This window comes from Euphorbia lathyris, chromosome 4, assembly GCF_963576675.1.
Source record: "Euphorbia lathyris chromosome 4, ddEupLath1.1, whole genome shotgun sequence".
NCBI lineage: Eukaryota > Viridiplantae > Streptophyta > Magnoliopsida > Malpighiales > Euphorbiaceae > Euphorbia > Euphorbia lathyris.
Genome location: NC_088913.1, coordinates 89,051,665 through 89,058,230, shown reverse-complemented (window position 1 = coordinate 89,058,230; position 6,566 = coordinate 89,051,665). Strand labels below are relative to the sequence as shown.

Here is a 6,566-nt window from a genome sequence, read left to right as displayed (position 1 = left end):
TTCTTATTCTCTTAAAAAATCACTTTTATAATTTTATATTGTTCTACTTCAATTTTAATAATTTTACAATATTTATCATTCATTTTTTTAATGAATAATTTCTACACTACTAAATTAAAAGTTATAATTGTATGAAAGTTAATAAAACAATTAATTAATATTGATAATATCGGGTTTTCAGTGCGTGCTCTTGGGGTGCCAACCCAGTTGGAATTCCAGGATCATTGCTATTGTATCGTCCCAGTTTCTATGAAAAAAACAATGAATTAATATTGGAGAGATTGTTTTTATGGAAGAAAAAATATAAAAGATGAAAAATAGATATTTTTATTATTAAAACATATAATAAAGGGTAATTTTGGTATTTTAAATTTTATTTAGTGTAATTTGACAATTCACTCAAACTTAAGAACCAAAGAGTTGACGAAAATGTTTGCTCTGACCTTGGGAGTGGGTAGACCTACTCTTACCTAAACTTTTTATAACAAAAAAAAAAAAGTTGACGAAAATAAAAACTAAGGAACTATATAATCATTTCTAAAAACATAGGGACTAACTAGTGTATTACTTAAAAAATACAGGACCTTGTAATTATTTACCCTATAAGTAATTATAAACAGGTTTAGAGAACTAATTAACCAATAGGTCACTTAAAAAATTTGGTTTATCCTAATTTGCATATTAATTTTTTGTTTGTGTATATTTTTAAATAGGATGTCCAATCAAAACAGAAACGCACACTGTTGTTCAAGAAGGTTGGAAATTTTTATACAAAGTAGTAGCTGGAGATATTCTTGATTACTGCAAATCATTCTAATATACCATTGATTTCACTGGTCATAGGACTTCATCTGGAATTGAAACTATAGTCAGAATAAAATATGAGTTTGACAAAGAAAAAGAAAATGCAAATGCTCCTCCAGCTATCTTGGAATTTTATGTCTCCATCCTTGTCGAATTGGATGCAGTATTTCAAAAATTACTTGCCTCACGAGACTTGAATTGAGAAACCGGACAAGCTATATATATATATATATAGCTATATAATATGCTTACAAAGTTTCTGCCTGTATGAATCTTTCCTGAAATGTTATATTTAAGTTTATTGCTTTTGCTATAAGAAATTGTGTGAATTTTTAATTTACATTGTGTTCTTTTTTAATAGTTGAATTTTATTTATTTATGTATGTAGTATGTAAATAAGTAATAAGAAACTATATTTCAGAAAAAAGTAAGGCTTAATACATCATTTGCCCCCTGAACTTGTCCAAAAAGCTTGATTGGTCCCCTGAACTTTCAAAGTGTCTCGATAGCCCCCTGAACTTGCATAAAATGTTCAGTTAACCCCCTGAACTTCCACAAAATGTAATCACTTGATCACTCGGTTGTAAAAAAGTAAGTTAAATGTGAAATATATATTGTACGAGTCTTAAAAAAAAGTAAAATGACCGAAATTAGGCTATACAGTTCTTAGATTAGAGAAGATAAGTTGTATAGTTTATCAAGCAATAACTTCATTTTTAATCTATTTTTGAATTATGTAATAACATTCTAAGATGCATGAAATACATCTTCCGTATTTAACTTACTTTCTTGCGACCGAGTGATCAATTGATTACATTTTACGCAAGTTCAGGGGGCTAACTAAACATTTTATACAAGTTCAGGGGTCTATCGGGACACTTTGAAAGTTCAGGGGGCCAATCAAGCTTTTTGGACAAGTTCAAGGGTCAAATGATGTATTAAGCCAAAAAGTAATAAGAAACTATAATGTAATTCATAATGTTTCCAATTAATGTTGGATTATAAATACTATTACGTTTTTTTTAATAAAGGTTTCTCTCACCACAATAAATTCTTCTTCTTCACCATCCATCGATATGGCTATGGTGTCTGGTTCTTTAATAATTCGAGTATTAATCTTACTTATGGATACTAAATCCATTACTTTCTTTACGGTCTTTTTATGTTAATTTTTCCGGTTGATTTGAGATCCATATCGTTATAATTAATACATATCCCTCTTGTTAATTTTTTCTGGCTGATTCGAAATCCATATCATGTTTGTATTTTATATTATTTACTTATCACAAATATTTACTCATATCGAATTGACATAGACAACTGGAATTTTATTTATGCTTTGTATTTGATTGATAATAAGACAACCTTTTATGTATATTCCAACTTTAAGATTTCATCAAAATCTAACACTTCAACCATAAAAGAACCATAATGTTTCTTTAATATGATATCGAAACAATATTTTTAACATTGCATTTTCAATCTATTTATTTATCAATGAGTATTAAAATAGAGTGGAAAACGATTAATCTAATACGAAGATTAATTCTGGTCGAATAAAGTCTGCCTGAGATTAATTCCGATCACTTTGAGACTGCCTGAGATTAATTCCGATCACTTTCAGACTACCTGAGATTGATTCCGGTCGAAAATAGTGTGCCTGAGGTTGATTTAGCGTTGTCAATGGCTGCCATGGTAGAGAAACCTTATTCCTTCTTTCCACAATTCAACAATATGCATTAATTTGGAAAGAGAAAGAGAAGATGATATTAATTGATGAGAGAGAATTCGTTTTTTAAAATGCACAATGTTTTAAATTACAACCTACATGTCAGCAGGTAAAACTTTTTTTATATTAAATGCCAACTTAAATTATGAACCATTAGATCTTGATCCAATGGATATTAATCGCTCACTACCATGGTGATAATTTAGTGCTCACCATTGAAAACAACCCCTTATATATATATATATATATATTTGTGAAGAAAAACACTTAACAACTAATGAATTACCAAGAAATTCATCTTTTAATAACTATTTATAACTATATATCAAGCCATAATTTTTCAAACTAGTAAAATCAGTACATTTAATATATTTTAAGGATTAGAATTTATATAGAAGTCTAGAATATATTTTTCTAGGGTTTATAATTTATATGGGGTATTGTTATATACTCCACCCAAATTCCTTATCGCCGCACCCATTGGACAATTTTGCCCTTGGTATAAAAAATTTGTGATAAAATTCAAATTTTAGCCTAAATGGATGCGGCATAGCATTCCCACCATGGTGGGAAGGGATGCATCATCCGTTCCCGCCATGGTGGGAATGCTATGCCGCATCCGTTCCCGTCATGGGTAGGGTGGTATGTCACATCCGTTTAGACCAAATTTTGAATTATGCAAAATCGTAAGATTTTTAGTGACGAAAAATACTAAATCATTCAAATCTTTTGTGACGGAAAATTAAAAATTCTCCTATTTTTTGTGACGAAAAATGCAAAATCGGCATGGAAAATATGACAAACGCTATATGGTGCTTTAAGGTGATGATCGTGATAAACCTACTAAGCTTTGAACTCATACTTCACAATTTCTATTTTCTTTTTCTGCCTACATGATTAAAATTATCTTTGAACATATGTAATAGGAGGATCAAAGATGAAAGAAATCAAATCATATATTACTCGAGCAAAAGGTAAACCAATTTAAGACCTTACCAAATTTCTAAACCTATACATTGAATTTGAAAAGAATGATGTATATGACATGTGAATAATTGCAGAAGCATTCAAGAGATTTAAAAAAATTAATAAAAGACAATCAAGTAAGAAGACTATACAACACAGAAGATAAAAAACATACAAATAAGAGGATAAAAATCCATTACGGGGAGTAAAGGAAAAGGGTAATAAGCTTGTTGAAAAATAAAAAATAAAAACTTAATTCTAGACCTCAAACCTGCTTGTGGTTAGAGAGACCTTAATCTCTAAATAATTCACCAGTTTGAAAAAAAATAATATGTTCCATTTGATAAACCCACTAAAGCATTGGAAGGCCATATTCAAAGGATATGAAAAGCACTTAAGATCCCCAACGAATTAAAATAGAGAAAAAATTTAACAGTAGAACTTCAATTGCAAACAACCTATCCCATTTGTTACTAAAAATCAGGTGTAGTAAACAAAATGAACACCATCCAATTTCAACAGTTTACAGTTGATAGAGAATATCAGAAACAAAAGAGAGAGCATGAGGAAAAGAAAACCAGAGGATTTAACTTGCAAATGTAATAATCTAAAAATGTTAGATTCACAAAATCCATGAACACATAATGATTAAGACACCTGAATTAACATTAAGCTTTCCTTTACCAATTGGTGCTTAGTGAAACAGTTGAAAAAAAAGGAGATAGAATACTTTGAAATTAACAAAATAGTAAACAAATGTCGAATTTGGAAAAGAAAAACATGATCAGAGGAAGAATACAATATTAACATTATACTTGTAGATCCATAAAAGGCAAAGCTTATGTGCAAAACTATGTTAAACAAACTCACCATAAGGAACATGAGGGGCAAAAGCAATCCAAACAGTGTCAAAAAAAGCCATGTGATACCAACAATGATAGTAAAAGGCTCCAAATCAGACCCCTCTGTTCAAATGAGTAACACTCTAGATGACTAACTTAAGAAATATTTGACTATTACATGGAGTTTACCTTTTACTATTAGGATTTTTTAAAATCTCTACTGATTTTTTGCAAACAAAATTCAGAAATCCATATACAATATAAGGGGTCCTGAATATTCTTTTTAAAATACCAACTCAAATCACTATTGGCAAATAAAAATTCAGCTCTCCATTTACACTATAAACAATGACTAAATTGACCAAACTTCATTCTCCAATATTTGGTTTGACAAAGAAAATTTATTATGGAATAGGCAGAAATAGTTGATGCTACCAACCAAAAAACAGTAACTAAACCAAAGGTCCTAACCTGGATAAAACCTTAGGAGCATTGCTTGTCATTAGTAGAAGGGAAAATGCTTCAATTAGTAGTTCTTTTGCATGTAGATACTGATTTTTATCCTGCAATAACATAAGATGTGAAATTGAAAGTAGTTACAATTATAGAAAATAAGCTTAGGTATGTCACAACAAATAATATAATCTATGAATGGATGGAAATGCAAAATGAACTACATTTTATTATATCCCGAGAAGCTATAGGATATCAGGGAAAAAAAGATATTGGCAAAGAGTTCAGCAAAAGGCTGCAGTCCATGGAATCTGCAATCAACAGTTCAGTTTAAATCTATTTGAGTGAGAGGCAAAAATTAAAAATTAGTAAACCAAATTAGAATTATTAGGCAATGGAGTTAGAAATAAAACAGAGAAACACTAAATAAGCTCCAAAAATCAATATGTAAAACCCATTATTATAAAGAGAATCTAACTTGAAAAATGTTGTAGCAGCGAAGAATCCATTTCTAAGAATTTGAACCAACAATAAGAAAATCTAGATATAAAACGCATATGAAAGAGAATCTAACCTGAAGAACACAGTAGATACGAATCTAGACACCTATGCGAAATGCTAACAAAATTGTGTGGAAATCACAATTATAAATCTGAAACCCAAAAGCTAAAGAACAAAAGATCAAATCAAGAAATTGAAATCTGAAGAAGTTATCAATTTACCTCTTCCGAAAGACTGAAAATTACAAAACCTATTTAGCAAATTAAGGAATTCTAATCCAATCCACAATCTTTATTAATAAACAAATTATAATTAGAGAAACTGGGAAAGAGAGGGCAAAACCGAATGGACGAACTCAGAGCTCCACCTAGAGTAGACGGAATGATGAACGATGTCCTTATGGACGGCTGCAAAAGGGAATCAAAATGCCTGAATGCAATAGAAGGTAAACAACCCCAATCAAAAAATGCTTACAGAAAATTAAGAAATTGAGAGTTAATTAGGTAAAAACAAACCTTGAAAATTGGAATAAATGTCGAGGAGAGAGCTTTCCCAGGAATTAGAAGGTGGTGGAGACCAAGGATCTTAGGTGCCAAAAAGAAGATATGAGTAAAAAAATCAGTTTCTATAGAAGTTATGGTTCAAAGCCTATGAGGGTATTTGAAGGAATGGTTAGAGAAGCAGTTGTTGAGGAAGATTAGGAGTGGGAGAAGATTGAGGAGTGGGAGAAGCAGTTAATGTAATACGTGAATTTGATTTAAATGAGAGAAGAAATATATAAAAAAAAATTAAAATTCTATGGAAATCACACATCAGCTTTAGTGTTAGCTGCTTTAAATATAAGGGTAAATTTCAAAAAAACCCTTGTGGTTTCACTTTTTTGCCAAAAAAAGACTGTGGTTTTTTTCGTTTCAAATACAGGACTGTGGTTTATTCCGTTACACTATTTACGGATTTGGTGAAGATGCCGTTAATTTGTTGACGTGGCTGAAGGGCATTATGGGTTTTTTAAAAAATTAGGGTAAATTTTAAAAAAAAACCTGTGGTTTCACTTTTTTGCAGAAAAAGGACTATGGTTTTTTTTCTTTTCAAATACAGGACTGTGATTTATTCTTTACACTATTTACGGATTTGGTGAAGATGTCGTTTATTTGCTAACGTGACTGAAGAGTAAATATGGATTTTTAAAAAAATTGATCAATAAATTTTTTATAACTATTTTGGGTCTACAATATTTACCGATGAATTTTTTATAACTATTTTGTGGCTAC

At 30.2% G+C, this 6,566-nt stretch overlaps 1 long non-coding RNA gene across 3 annotated transcripts; it reads right to left on the bottom strand.

The window, feature by feature from the left end:
• Positions 1-2,175: 2,175 nt before the first annotated feature.
• Positions 2,176-6,021, bottom strand: LOC136225623 (uncharacterized). 3 transcript variants are annotated; one of them, XR_010687197.1, is made up of 4 exons: positions 5,811-6,021; positions 5,019-5,724; positions 4,813-4,904; positions 2,176-2,516 (listed from the first exon to the last, which is right to left on the bottom strand). It is a non-coding gene; the product is annotated as an uncharacterized lncRNA (long non-coding RNA). The 3 variants fall into 3 exon arrangements; XR_010687196.1 differs by having other exon boundaries at positions 2,176-4,904; positions 5,019-5,105; positions 5,369-5,724; XR_010687195.1 differs by having other exon boundaries at positions 2,176-4,904.
• Positions 6,022-6,566: the final 545 nt, after the last annotated feature.